Below are 15,716 nucleotides of genomic sequence, written 5' to 3'. Positions count from 1 at the left end.
CACGCATTTTCTCAACTAGTGATCAAGTGGAGAGGGCCCAGCCCATTGTGGGTGGAGCCATCCCTGGCCCAGCCCATTGTGGGTGGAGCCATCCCTGGGCTGGTAGACCTGGGTTCTATAAGAAAGCAGGCTGAGCAAGCCAGGGGAAGTAAGCCAGTAAGTGACATCCCTCCATGGCCTCTGCCTCAGCTCCTGCTTCCTGACCTACTTGAGTTCCAGTCCTCTGGTGATGAACAACGACAAGTGTAAGCTTGGTCATGATATTTTGTGCAGGAATAGAAATCCTGACTAAGACAACAACTTAGCCACAGATGGGCATTCCATACCGAGTGATGGATGACAGGAAGCCCACAGCCTCGGCTTGCAATCAGCCTGATTCCTGGCTGGCTGGGAAGGAGAGCTCTGTTAGCTTAGGCCTGGAAACAGAATCAGCTGAGAGTGGAGAGGGCAAGACTCCTGATAAACAAGGGAATAAAGATCCTGTGACCACGGTGTGGCTCTCGTAACAAGAGACACAACAGAAGTTCATGCATCTGTAAAGAAGTAAATCAAGGCCAAAGAGATAGTTCAGCAGTTAAGAGCACTGGCTGCCCTTCCAGAGGACCTGAGTTCAATTCCTAGCACCAATATGGTAACAATTACCTGTAATTCCAGTTCCAGGAGATCCGATGCCCTCTTCTGGCCTCATGGTACACAGACATACATGCAAGCGAAACACCCATAAATAGAAAAATAAATATTTTTTAAAAAATAAGATCGTGGCCTCTGCAGGAAAATGGATGGAACTGGAGGTCATCGTGTTGAGACAAGCCAGACAAAATTAAAATGAGGGAGGAAGGTGAAAAGGTGTGCAGGGCAAATAAACAAGCCTTAAACTCTGTGGTTAATGGTGTCATTCACCCCATCTCAAGGAGGCATCTGAGGCTCAGAACCCTTCCAATTTAGTATCACACAACTCAGTGGGCTTTTCAAATCATAACATTCCTTTTGTTTTACTTTCCTCTATTTTTGAAGCAAAGTTTGAGGTAGCTCAAGCTGGCCTTGAACTTCCTGTATAACCGGGGTGACCCTGAAACTCCTAATCTTCCAGCCCCCACCTCCCACATGCTGGGATCACAGGTACTGCCGTCACCCCTGGCTCAATGCACCTGTAAAACGCAGCCCAGGCTGTGGGGTGGCTCAGTGGTACAGCAAGTTCTTCACACCCATTAGGCCTTGGGATCTACGCCCAGAACCACAATAAATACATGAATTTAAACTAATAAACTGCATCCCATTTTTCATCTGATTACCTGTACAGCAGGTGTGCAGAACAAATTTTCTCTTTACAAATTAACATGTAAAATTCTGCTTTATTTCATAACAACAAACACCGCCACAAAAAAAAAAGAGAGAGAGAGAGAGAGAGAGAGAAGTTCTATGAGTGTAAAGTCAGGTTGGTGTCTCACACCTGCAATCCCAACATGAGGGAGCGAAAGCAGGGGCATTGCCCAAATCCGAGGCCAGCCTGGGCTAGGACAAGACCCTGTAGACCAGAACCATTCTATCGGTGCAGACTAATTACGAAATCTACCTTCTTCCAAGTTATGCATCAGTACAACCTTGTGGTTGCTTTTAAAATGGTAAAGAGAAACAATTGTCAGCAATGTCTGGAAGCTCCCGTCTGCAGCCCCAGCAATGGGGAGCTAGACAGGGTCGGACCTCAACTACATAGTGAGTCTGAAGCCAGTTCAAGCTCTGTGAGAAGCCAACTTCTGCAATCTCCTTCCCTTTATCTACTCATAATGAGCTGTATACTGATTCCTTTGCAGCCTGTGTTCTTTTCTCCTTAGGATTCTAGAATGTGATGACATCTGACAGAAACCGGAAACTCAAGATCAACACAGGATCTTAGAAAGCATCGTGCTGGGGTGGACAGGATGGCTCAGCAGGGCAAGGGTGTTTCCTGCCCAGCTTGACAACCCAGGTTCCACATGGTGGGAGGGAACTGACTCCTGGAGTTGTTCTCTGGCTGCCACACTCAAGTGCTATTGCACTTGAGTACCCACAATAAAATAAACAAACGCAATATATGTATATGTGTGTATGTGTGTGTATACATATATGTGTGTGTGTGTGTATGTGTGTGTGTGTATATATATAAATATATATATATATATATATATTCAACAGCCATTAATTAAACACTACCATATCAATAAGTATTAACAAAGGGACCACCCATAGGTTACAAAACCCAGTTAAACAGCGGGGCCTCAATACAAAAACAAAAAGGTAATGTTCAGCCATGCTTCTGAAGGAGAAGAATGTGGCTGAACTGTTTTGAAAGGCTGGGCTGCGGATGTGGAACAATTGAGCTATGTGTTTGTAAACACGGCTATTTAAAAGAATTCCAATTAAAATGCCACACATATCTGGAAGGCTGTGTTTTGTCAGCTAAAACTCTGAGCAGCTCAAATGACTCCATTTTTAGTTGAATTAGCTCTTTACCATCAGACAGTTTTGTTTTTATAACTCTTTCAGACGGGTGGGGGGAACACTAGCATCCTCATCCTGATCATTTTTCCTCTCCCAAAGGATTCATCTCCAGCGTTCTCATTAGGGAGGAGGGACGGCTAATATAATTAGATGTTAGAGGAGATACTAAGCAAAAGCCATTTACAGAGTGTTTCCAATGTGCTGTCACCACACAAAGCAAGTTTCACACCGTTTCTCTTTTAACCCTCCCACAATGCCCATGAGGTAGTGTCTCTTTTTTTCTTTTAGATGTATTTATTTAATGTATGAATGCTCTATCTACACATGCATGCCAGAAGAGGGCATCAGATCCCACTATAGATGGTTATGAACCACCATGTGGTTGCTGGGATTTGAACTCAGGACATCTAGGAAGAACAGCCAATGCTCTCACTGTGAGCCATCTCTCCGGCCCCTGAGGCAGTATATTTCTTAGGTTAAGTTTGACTATGTGAGTCAGGTGTGATGGTGATAGCCGTGGTGCATGGGTAGAAAGCCAGCACTGGGGAAATGGAAGCTGGAGGGTTAGAAGTTCAGTCACCTTCAGCTCTATGCCTGGCCTACAAGAGATCCTACCAGAGAGAAAGAGACAGAGCGAGCACAGTAGCTGTAGGGACCTGGCTCTTGGGACAGAGTATGTGCACAGTAAGTATGAGGATAAGAATTTGGATCCCAGGGCTGGGGAGATGGCTCAGTGGTTAAGAGAACTAACTGCTCTTCTAGAGGTCCTGAGTTCAATTCCTAGCAACCATATGGTAGCTCACAATCATCTGTAACGGAATCCAGTGCCCTCTTCTGGTTGTGTCTGACACACCAGTGTATTTATATGCATAGAATAATAAAAAATAATAATAATTTCGATCCATAGAACCCAAGTAAACAGGACAGACATGGTGGCCCATCTATATATAATTCAGCACTCAGAAAGACATAGAGGTCTCCAGGGGCTGGCTGACTAGCCAGAGCAGCCCTGTTGACAAGCAGAGGTTCAATTGAAAGACCCTGCCTCTTTGATAACAATATGAAGAACCTCTCCACATGCACACACAAGTATCTGCCTCACTCCATACAGGCATACACAAATCGCTACAAAAGGAGCCCAGAAATCCAGCTGAAAAAGAAAGAAAAGAAACACTGTGACACTTACTGTGGGTTGTGTTAGGAGCCTCTGCACAGCTCAGAGACAAAGCATCCCAAAACATTACATGTACTCTTAGACTCAAGAATCTACTACTTTTCTCAAATAGAAATAATTAAATTATTCCCACCACTATGACCAGAAACAGTCTGCAGAGCAACAGGACTGTGCCTCCCCACTCCCCGTCCCCCACCCCACCCCCTGCATCTCTTGGGGACTGAGACTGACTGGAGCCGGAGCCTGCTCTGCTCATGTTCAGAGCATGTGTGTGAGCGTCCCTCCCTCAGGGGCTCACCATGGCCATAGCTGAAGTACTACTGCCCTCTGCAGACACCCAGAGCCCAGAGGTAATAGAAACAGCTCAGCAAGTACCTACCATTACAGAAGCCAGAGAGTGTGGGCAACCTTTAGACGTCATCCAAAGAGCCAGCAATCTGAGAAGACAGTGGGTTAACCTCCTAAAAGATCAGTCTTCCATCTCTTCTGCAGCTGGCCGGTGACAGGGGCAAGAAGGAGAGACAAAGACAATCATTGCAAAGCTCTGTCCTGCCTCTGTGGTTAGGGGACCGACCATCTTTCTGAGCCTACCCTCATGACCCCTGTGTTTCTTTCACTGTTGCCCCGTAGATTCTTCCCTCTTTCTGTGAGTGTTTGGTTTGGGCTCAGGCATTTCTGCTGGTACCACCTTTGTACTCCCCTAGGGGCATCTGGGCTAGGAGGAAGTTAACTCAGAACAAACCAGCTATGGACAGAGTTAAGCTCACTAAACAGGTGATAACAGTTATGTGCAGATCCCTTTTCATAATATGGAACGCAGGGGTGTCTTTATAATAGAGACCAGGAAGATCGTGCCTGATTCTAGAAGTCAGAGAAGCATCGGGTTTGCAGGCTTCCTGCTCTGCAGGCTCTTAAGCACTGTCTCCCACAGTCCCCTGCCCAGGCAGGCCCCAGCATCCCCTGTATTCACCAGTACCAGCCAGTTCCCCCTCATTCAGAGTACTGTGGGGGACTGGAGCATGGTATAAGAAAAATAGAGGATGGTCCTCCGCCCCTGAATAAAAGGGACCGAACAGACAAGAAATGTAAACGTCCAGGAATGAATGGAATCAGGAGCTTGGACATGAATGAACACAAGCCAGAAAGATGTGCAAACTGAAACGTGGGACAAGCTGGATGGACCACAGATGAACGTGAAAGAGTTAAAGTTTCAAGTTAGCCCCCACAAACCCTGCCTTGAGGACAAGTATGTCTCAAGGCTGAGAACAAAAACCCCGCAGACCACCTGGTCTCGATAAGGTCTGACTCTGTAGTCCTGAGAAAAACTAGTATGAAGGTCAGTGTGCCCCAAAACAGAGTGGTCTGGAGTTGAATCATATCTAAAAGCAGACAGAGTGTGCCATTTTGAATGAACCAATGAAATTGTTACGTGCCTGTTGCTAACTGCTTATGTTCTCTATAAATATATCCCCCTAATTGAGTTCGGGGTCGACTCTTCTATCTCCTGCGTGAGATATGTGTCGTCCCCAGAGCTCTGACCTCCCTCAAATAAACCTCTTGCCTGATTGCAGCAAGATAGGCTCTCTGTGAGTTCTTGGGTTCGCGTATCCTGGTACTTGAGTGAGGGGCTTCCCCAATTCGGGGGTCTTTCAGAAGAAAGTTGAGGACTGGGCTTGGGCAGGCAGGGTGAAGGGTCAGGGGAACCCCCAGACTGAGGCAACACCTGGTGCCAAGGCACCATGGGAAAATTTTTAAAAGAAAGGGTAGGGTAGATACGCGACCGTACCTTACAGTGGCTGCCGCACTAATGCGCTGTGCCTCTACCGGGAGTGTTGCTCATCTTTGTTCGACTTTTCTTTGTTGTGATAAAACACCTGACAAGACGACGAAAGGAGGGAAGAGGAAGGAGGGCTGATTTGGGCTTACAGTTTGCGTCTTCACAGAGGAGAAGTCACGGCAGCAGACGGTGACACGGCTGGTCACATCGCGTCCACAGTCAGGAAGTAGAGAGACACTGCTGGTACTCAGCCTGCTTTCTCCTGTTTATTTGATTAGAATGGACCCACTCATATTAAGGGTGCTTCTCCCACCCCAATTGACCTAATCTAGAAAAGCCCTCACATGCAAACCCAGAAATCTGTTTCTATGGTGATTCTGAAGCCCATCAAGTTGACAGTTAGGGTTTACCAGCAAAGTGAAGTTAACTTAGGATACCCTATTTTCCAAGGCAGTATCAAAGAGCCCAGGCTAGCCTCAAACTCCATACATACCCAAGGATGGCCTGGAATTCCTGATCTTCCTGCCTCCACTTCTCAAGAGCAGTTATAAGAGGCTCTAAACTTCATTTCTGTACCTGCTCCAGACCCAGACGCCCAGTTCCAGCAGCTGTCGACTTTCACTAGCCCATAAACTCCACAGAGGTAGCAGCCACACCCCATCCCCTCCGTCTTATATTTACTGTGTCTTGGAGACCGTGTCTAGACCATAACAGAATGTCAATTAGCACTCGACATTCATTCTCTGAACTCGAAATTCTTTCAGCGCGCAGACCTGCCTCAGTAGATACCCAGTGAACCAGAAAGACTCAAGTGAGCTCCAGGGCTGTGGATGTTTGTTTGCGGGGAAGCCTGTATCACATGGTTAATTAGATTCCCAGGAGGCCTGAGCCAGCACCACGACCATCACCATTGTTTCACTAGTTCTGTGATTAACAAAATCTGGGTGCCTCCGAACTCATACAGGAAGCACACCACCAGAAAGGTCTGATTGAGGGGGGCTGAGGATAGCGCTGGGGTTCTCTAAGATAATATCCCACCTACAGTTGCTTCAAAGAACCATGGCTGTGAAACCCTGTTCTCAAAGGCTTAGTCCCTTAAAATCTTTATGGACACTGTACCTCAAAGAATCTTTCTAGTCCTGACTTATTCCTCATTCAGAGGCTTCTAGAAAACAAGGGAGGGGAGGATGGGGGCAGGGCAGGGTAAAGGGATAACATCCCAAATGTAAATACAGAGTATCTAATAAAAAACGAAGAAGAAGAAGAAGAAAGGGACCCTCCAAGAGGTCATGCCTGTAACGCCAGGGATTCCCTGGGGCTGGAGACCAGTCATCTGGTGAAGATGAGGATCAGCCGCCCTGAGGCCCAGTAGCCTCTAGATGGCAGTGCCTAGCCAGGAACAGGAACAATTGATGATGAACAGGGAACCCAGAAAAAAAAGGGCTGCCAGAACCTGGAGCTGTTCAGAGATCCAAAGGCACCACCAGGGAACCAGGCAGCACCACTAATGAGCCATGAAGAGAGGACGGAAGAGGGTTTGAATTATCAACATGACACTGTGGAACATCTATTGAAACCCTGCTAACTGCCACAGCCCTGCAGAAAGCCTGCGCCGTTCTTCTCCTGCTTCGGACACTTCTATGCCTCCTAGGATTTTCTTTTCCTTCCTTTTTTTCTTTTTTTTTTAAACATTTATTATTTACTTACTTATTTATTTAACGTATATAAGTACACTGTAGCTGTCGTCAGACACACCAGGAGAGGGCATCAGATCCATTACAGATGGTTGTGAGCCACCATGTAGTTTGTGGGAATTGAACTCAGGACCTCTGGGAGAGCAGTCAGTGCTCTTAACCGCTGAGCCATCTCTCCAGCTCCCGGGGATTTTCTTCCATAGCATAAGAGAACTTGATGTATCTAATTAGACCATTGTTGAAAGCGTTTAGGCTCTTTCCATTTCTACACCAAGTGATACTCACCTGACACCACTGCCTAGGAACCAGTGTCCACCATTATCTGTTTGGGATGTAAGGGCAGGAATTAGATGACAGGGTCAAAGGCTAAGACCCACCTGTTCTCCTTTGGATTTGCTGAGACAGGGTATCACTAGGGAAGCAAGAACCTCCCCAGTGTTGGCGTGAAGCATACCACCAGGTATCTTTTGCTGGCTGGCTGATCAAAAACAGTGTCACAATATAGGAAGCTTGTCTGGCCTCAAATCCACAGCAGCCTTCCCACCTCTGCTTTTAAATTTCTACTTATCAACAAGACGGAGCAGAAACAGAAGATGTCTGTTGGCTCATTCACACCTGGTTCTCACTGTACTGTGTCACCTTTTCACTGATGGACAAAAACCAGTGTCTGTGGACCAGGAAAGTAGATTTCCTAGTCTTTCGTTGTGTGTGCATGTGTGCACATGTGCTTTTCACATGGGTTCAGAGGTGCATGGTTTGCTCCTTAGACCGTCTCCTTAGCCCAAAACTGGTCCTTGTCATAACTCCATTCCCCCAAGCTCATATTAGGAACAAAACTTTACATTCATGTCATGTTTTTAAAAAATATTGTCCATTTCCTCTGTTTATAAATTCGTACAGGGTTTTAAGAGCACTGACTGCTCTTCCTACGGTCCTAAGTTCAAATCCCAGCAACCCCATTGGTGGCTCACAAGCATCTGTAATGAGATCAGATGCCCTCTCCAGGCACAGGGCATGGTGCAGACATAAGCACACTTATGCACACAAAACAATAAAATAAAAAGATATTTATACATATTTTTATCGTTGTCATTATTTTATTTTAGACAATGCCTCATGGAGTCCATTGGCCTCGAACTCACTGTTGCAGACACTGACTTTAAAATCCTCAACTTCCTAGATGGGGGTCACACATACTTGACACTGTGGCAGGTTCTTTGCGGTGTTCCATACTGCTCCCAACTGAGCAACACCCCCAGCCCCGGGAGCACTATTACAAGTCCTGAACTTGTTAAATTCGTGTAAGCCTAAATATAGCTCAAAATAGAAACCATAATTGCAGCTTACTGATAAGGAAGCTGAGGCAGCCAGTTTTATAGGTTTGTTCAAGGTCACCCAACTCATTAAATGCTGGAACCAGGACTCAAATCCTGCAGTTTATCCCCAGAAAGTGAGTCTCAGTATTGAGTCATACAAATTTCATACCTCTGATCTACATGTTTAATATTCTACATGAGAAGTTGTTATCGTTATATGTGTAAGTGTACCCATTCATGAGTGTGAGATGGGGGTCAGAGAGCAGCTTTGATGTCAACCCTCACCTTCTAACCTGTTTTAAATAGGGGCCTTTTTTTGGGGGGGGGTTTGCATACATCCAGGCTGCCTCAAGCTTCCGGGTACTGTCAGTATTGACATGAAAACTTCTAGTTTCTTTGGAAAGTCAGTTACGTCAAATGATGTTTTCTGGGGCACACAGGTGAAAGGATGTCTTGCTCAAGCAAATACGTGAAGGACTGTTTTCCTGAAGCAGACACAGCTGAAAGGGTGTTGGGTGCAGCACACATGGAAGAACCTGTGATGGAGGAGGACCAACATGACCCCACAGACCGTGGGAGAGGCACTGGGCTTCTGTTTGGTTTGCTCCGCCTAGCGATTCTTCGCTAATGCATTGGCTGGCCTTACACAGCGTTGTTGGGCTCAACTTGTGGTAACGCAGCCACAGAGAGAAACTCATCCAAGGACTGCTCGTGAGGTTCCTGTGGTAGCTTGCTGCTTCTGTGGCCTCACTTCAGGCAGGTTGGCGAGCGTGGTGGCTTCTCCAGGATTGAACTCCAGCTGCAGGTCTGTGTCTGCCAAGAGGACTGGGCTGCAGCCAAAGAACACTGAGCTCGCCCCCAAAGAACTACTGCTAAACAGGTTCACTTCCCCCACATCCTAATAACTCTTGTCTTCCACTACCTCTGGTGGAGGGGGGAGAGGTTGAACCCTTACTAAAAGTAGGTTGCAAAAACTTTGTGCCTACACAGTATTCCTCCCATAGTAGTTTGACTGAGAATGGCTGTCTTAGTTTGGGTTATTGCAATGAAGAGACTGGCTTACAGTTCAAAGGGTTAGTCCATTATCATCACGACAGGAAGCATGGCAGCGTACGAATGACATGCTGTTGGAAGAGCCTAGAGTTCTACCTCTTGACCCCCAGGCTGCAGAGGAAACCATGTGCCACACTAGGCATAGATTGAGCATGAGACCTAAGAGCCCACCCCCACAGTGACACACTTCCCCCAACAAGGCCACACCTCCTAAGAGCGCCACTCCCAGTGGGCCTGTGGAGCCCAATTATATTTAAACTACAACAGCCCCCATAGGTATGTTCATATGTTTGAATGCTTGGTTCCCAGTTAGTGGAACTGTTTTCTCTCTGCTCACCCTCCCCCTTCTCTCCCTCCCCCTCCATCCCTTCCTCTCCCTCCTTCTGCCTGTCTGCAGACAGATCGGAATGTTAGCTCTCACCCATGCTTACCTGCCACCATACTTCCTGTCATGATGATCATAGACTGACCCTCTGAAAGTGTAAACAATGTCCCCAATTAAATGCTTTGTTTTGTCTCTTTGGTCATGGTGTTTCCTCGAAGGAAAAGAATGTGAACTAAGACACCTTTTTCCCCTATAGGAACAAGGATTACGGAACCATAAGCACATGGGATCTGGGGATTTGAACTCAGGTTCTCACATCTGCCTAACAATAGTTCATCCACTATCCATGCCTCTATCGCTACATCATAGCTGATGTAGGGAATACACATACACACACAGCTTAATTCAGAAAATCAACCCCCACCATCTGCTTTGAGCATTCACTTAGAGTGTGTGACACACAGCATCAAGGACATCGAATAACCCCAAATGTTACTCTCCCATGGGATCTCGAGCTCTGAAGCATGGAAAGGATCCAAGTTTGAGAAAGACCATCTTCAAGTGAGTCATTCAACCTTTGTGAGCTAAGTGCACATTCTTGACTCCAGGGTTACCAGATGGCACGTGTTCAAAGCACTCAGGAGGGTTCTGTAACATTTATCAGGATGATGTGATTGTTGGGATTCTGTAAATCCCACCCCTCAATTACCTGGCAGTAGCCAGGTATGCTCCGCCCCAGTGACCTGACACTATAAAAGGGACTGTTTGCCCCCTCCACTCTCTCTTGGCCTCTCTTGCCTCCTGGCTCTCTTGCTTTCCCACCCCATTCCTCCTCTTCCCCTTCCCTCCCCCGTCTCCACGTGCTCATGGCCAGCCTCTATTCCTCTCTCTCTCTCTGCCTCTACTACCCTCTTAACTCTCCCATGACCTGAATGAACTCTATTCTGTACTATACTGTTGTGTGGCTGGTCCCTCAGGGGGGAAGGGATTCTCAACATGGACCCCCCCCCAGAGGCATCTCCCTTGACTCCAGGTTTCGCTGCACCTCCAAGGGCCTTATGTCCCCCACTCTCTTCATCCTTCCCCTAACATTGGTGACTTTTCCTTACAGTGATGACCAGGGTCCCCTGTACCTCAGCGCTGACAGACCAAACAGTTCCTGCAGGACTGGTCTGCTTCCAGTTTGTTTCAGCCCCACCCTCCAGAAGCTGGTGCCTGTTTTGCTTATGATCATGAGTTTGTTGTCTCTGGCCAGCGGTTAACAGGTTTGTAACCACAGCTGGAACCTTTGGAGGGACTTTGGATAGAGCCCTAGCGCCAACACCACCCCCTCATCTAGGAATGAATGAAAAGGTAGAGGCCTGAAGCAGGATCTGAACCTAAGATAATAGCACACTGGCTCCTGAGTGAACCACCGGCTCAAATCACTTAGCAGCTTCCTGCAGGTTCCGGCACCAACCCGCTCTTCGGATTTCCCAAGCCAAGAAGGCCTCAAACCCTAAGTTTCCAGTGATTTTATTGGGTCTGGGTCAAGGTGCTCTGAACACATGAGCATGGAATGGAGGCACATACCGGCACAGCCTGACCGGTGAAGGAGTCTCAAAATGCTGAGTGTGTGTACATATGTCTGGAGGTCTTCAGTCTGGTCAAATCAGAGGCAGGTACAAGGCAAATTCAGTTTCCCCCAATCTTGTCTCAAAGGTTTATGTACCCACTAATCTACTACCCTCAAGGAGTCGCCTGTCTGTGCCTGCTCGCACCTCACATACCCACTCCCCTGGCTTAGTGCTTGACAAACCGTAAGACAACAAACTGTGACCCAGTTTGAGACAAAATGCATGAAAGGCCAAAGTGAGACAGACCAGTGTTGATCCTTCCATTGATGATCTTGGGGAATCCTTTGGGTGCTGGAGGTTGGAGAACAGCGTAGCTTCAGAGAACCAAGTCATAATATGGGAGCAGGAAGCACCTGGACCCTGGATTATGGCAGTAGGCCCATTGGGTTTGAATCATGCGCCACTCCAGACCTCATTAGCTTTGAGACTTCGTGTCTGAAGGGCTTATAGCTTTAAGGCCCTGGGGTGCAGGGTCTTATTGTTTCCCTGGAAGCTGCTCAGATGTTTTTGTCCCCACAAGCTTCTACCCAAACAGGAAGGGAGTCACCAAAGAATGCAGGGTTCCTGGCTGTAGGGGGATTCAGGCCGACCTTGGATGGCCCCTGTGGCAAAATGTGCTTTTGTGGAGGCCTGGTTCCAAGATAACAGTCCAGAATCCCCGTTTGCCAGGGCGATCCTAGCTTCCGAAGATCTTGGAATCACCCAGGTGTGCCACACCCAAGCTTTCCAGGGTCATGTAATATTTGCCCTCAGGCCCTGGGCACTTACAGGTGAGGCTGACACACCCCACACACCACAGGGTTTCCTTGATTTGAACCCAAACATAAGCTAAACAGGAACCATGCACAATTGGATAGACCCTAATCCTGATGATTCAGCTATTCTCTTAACCCTTCAGTGCCTTATTCTCATAAGAAAGATCAGAAGGTATTTACTACAGGAGACAAAGCCAACCAGGTTTATGCAGACACATTAAAACAGTAAACCAGTAAGGGAATCGCAAAACACAATGCAAAAGTCAGGAATTAGAATTTTGCACTAGATCATGCAACTGGGGTAAAAGTAGGCTCAAGTGGCTCAGAAAGACATCTGCATTAGCCCAGGGAGAACTCCAGCCCGGTTTCTTCCATGACTCAGAAGGGCCAGCTAGGTTTCAGGGGCGGTGGGGTTTTGGGGGGAGACACTAGAAATAATCCACGTCTTCCATACAGGTCCTCTCAGTTCCCCATGCAAGCATGTTAAGCAAGTACCCAGAAACGTGGGTTTCCCTGGCATTCCAAAGGTGCTAGAAACTTCAAGGAATCAGTTTAAAAGATTAGATAGGACTCCAGACACAGCAGGTGCTAGCTAGCACTGTACTGAAGGTGAAGGCAGTGCTGGGAACACAGTGCACACACAAGACAGAGCTTCGGGCAACCTGCTCACAGGGATAGCCCCATCATGCTTCCCAAGGACACCTCATCTGGAAACATGGTCCACTCTTGAGAAACGTGCCAGAGTTGTCTTCAAGTGTCCACCAGGACCCTCTAATACGCCAGCAGGCAGTAGCACTGTCTACATTGTTCTTTACACAGAAGGGAAAAACCTGAAGCATGAGGTACTTTTGGACACTGGCTTTAAAGAACAGGATTTCAGGAACAATGCGCTGCTGTCACTACTCTGTACCAGGATAACTGCTGAACTGAACACAATGGCTGGTGCACTTTAGAACCAACTCTTCTGTGTCCGTCAGGCCTGACTTTAGTCCGGTGTCGCTCACAGCTGCTTTAGCTCCAGGCACACCTGCCCTACAAACTGCAGAGCAGGAAGCCATCTGCACCTGTACATACACACCCCCAAGTATAGTGTCTTTTAAAAAACATCAAGACAAATGACAGGACTCAAAACTTCCTTTTAATTCACCTTTATGCCCAAAAAAGCAGTGGGCAACGCTCAGTAGACAGAGCACACCCACCAGAGCTCCAAGCTGAGCAGACCTTGCCCCAGGTTCTCTGCATCTAACCTTCCCAATCTCCATTTGTCAGGAAAACCCCACTGTCACACTGGGGGAACCTGCAGCTTGCCTGTGGTAGAGTAACCTGAAGGAAGGACTCCAGGGGCACGGTTGTCAGCAGAGACCTAGGTCCAGGGCAGCCAATTATCAGGCTTAGTCAAAAGTCCAAGAGCTTCTGTTGGGGGATCAGGGAGGGAGATCCTGTTCTGCTCCAAACCTGTGGTCTCTAGATGCTTGCAATCACGGGGAGTCCAGGAATCTGTTTTAAACCAGGAGGTGACTTGGCACTGCCAGGTCACATCAGGTAAGTCTAGACTCACCACAGCCTCTGACAGTGTCAGCACCAACTTCCTCTTGCCCAGCCCAGTGATTAAGCCCGCCCCAGAGTAATGCAATGGTCACACTGACTTCCTCAAAGCCTGGGGCCTGAAGAGCCTAGTCACCTAGACAACCTACCAAGAGGCCAATGAAACATTCCTTCTGCACAAACAGCAGCAGCTCCTGAGTGTTACTTTCAGAGCTTTAAGTATCTGTAAGAAATAGTGCCTAGTTTTTCTGGGGTACAGTTTGAGAAAGGCTGGTCCTAATACACAAAGCTGAAACCATGAAACTGAATTAGAGGGTTTTAGAGTTGGAGGCTGGAAACTGGAACATGTAGGAGACCCCCCAGAGTCCCAGAAAACTTTGACATCAGATGGTGTCCAAGTGTCTATAGACTTTTTCACCACGTAACAGGCTCCAGGAAGGGAGGGCTACAGGGTAGGTAGCTAGGGGGACAAAACTGGATTTTCTTTCATCCACACCCCAGTCCCAACCCATGCTTCTAACCCACTTGTTCTGTAGTTCTTAGCAATTTAAAGGCCAAAGAAGAGAAACAGAATTGTGAAAACTTTGGGTTTTGTTTTGAGACAGGGTTTCTGCGTGTAGCCCCTGGCTGTCCTGGTACTTGCTCTGTAGATCTGACTCTGCCTCCTGAGTGCTGGGATTAAGGTATGTGCCGCCACCACCACCCAGCTTTTTAAAACCACACTTCAATCTATTTACTCATCCAGGAAATATCCATACCCATCCTAGGTATGCTGGGTGTTACTAGTCCAGGGCCCAGGTTCTCACAATGAGGGTGTTATTTCTGTTCAGTAAGTACCCAGGAAACTACAGAATTCATCGTCCGAAGGGGTAAATGCTGAGTCTGAGGTTTCAGTAGATTCTGTGAACACGTATGTATCCTTGACTGTCTTGAAGGAGGTATTTTTCACTGGAGATCATTGGTCCACATCGTGAAAAACCACAATGAACAAGAGGCAAGCCTTTATGTTCTCAGTGTACTCTGTGACCCACAGTTCTTTGCAATCTTACAACACTTGCACAGTTACACAGTATCACTGCACCTTACAATCCACATGTTCCTAAGGCTCATCACAGTGAAGAGCAATCCACTTCATACCTCTACAATCCAGGACTTTGAAAAAGGATCCCCCTCTCCACAGGATGTCAGCCCTGGCACGTCCACACCAAGAACAGCCCATTCCTAGGTGGATTTAGGGATATGTGCATTTTAAATACACAAGTAAATACAGGGGCTACTGGGTCCCCAGGAGCTGACACAGCCTCATACCTCAAGACCTTCCTGTGGCAATGACCTTAATGCAAGGATCAACCTGCATTGGTGGTTTCATAGTTTGGTAGTCCTTCCTCCTCCTGCCTCAGTCTCCCCAATGCTGGGATTACAGATGTGAGCCTGTCCCTTGCCTCGATGGCTAAAGGTTAAGTTGCTACTGTACTCTAATTATGACAAGTTGGGACCTGCATAAAAAATACTTAAGATTTTTCACTATAATCTGATGGGAAATCATCTGTACAACACACAAGCTACATAATACATTTCTGTTGTTTCTTGTCTTTACTGAAGCAATCACTCAAACCACAAAAGCAAAGCTACTAGAAACTTGGAAGAGCATCCATGAAACTACAATACTTGTGCTGGAACCTCAAAGAACACTTAGCACAAGCTGCTGCCTACTAATCTCAAAAAAAGCAAACATCCCATCACAGAAAGTAAAGCCCTGACCTCGTTATACAAGCATGCCTGCCAACTCAAACCTGAGTCTCAAACCTGCTTCTTTTTCAAATCAAGTTCCCACAAAAAAACTCCATACACCTCAACTACTCTAGACAGCAGCTCCCTTTTCCAGGTAAAGCCACCTAAACCAAGTTTTAACAGCTTTCAGAACAGTCAGAAGTCCCATGGGTTGACAAGCAGCTCCATTGTTGCCAGAACCCCTTTTATTTA

Source organism: Micromys minutus (genome assembly GCF_963924665.1).
Source record: "Micromys minutus genome assembly, chromosome: 31".
Lineage (NCBI taxonomy): Eukaryota > Metazoa > Chordata > Mammalia > Rodentia > Muridae > Micromys > Micromys minutus.
The sequence above is the reverse complement of the archived record's forward strand: the minus strand, read 5'-3'. Positions refer to the sequence as shown.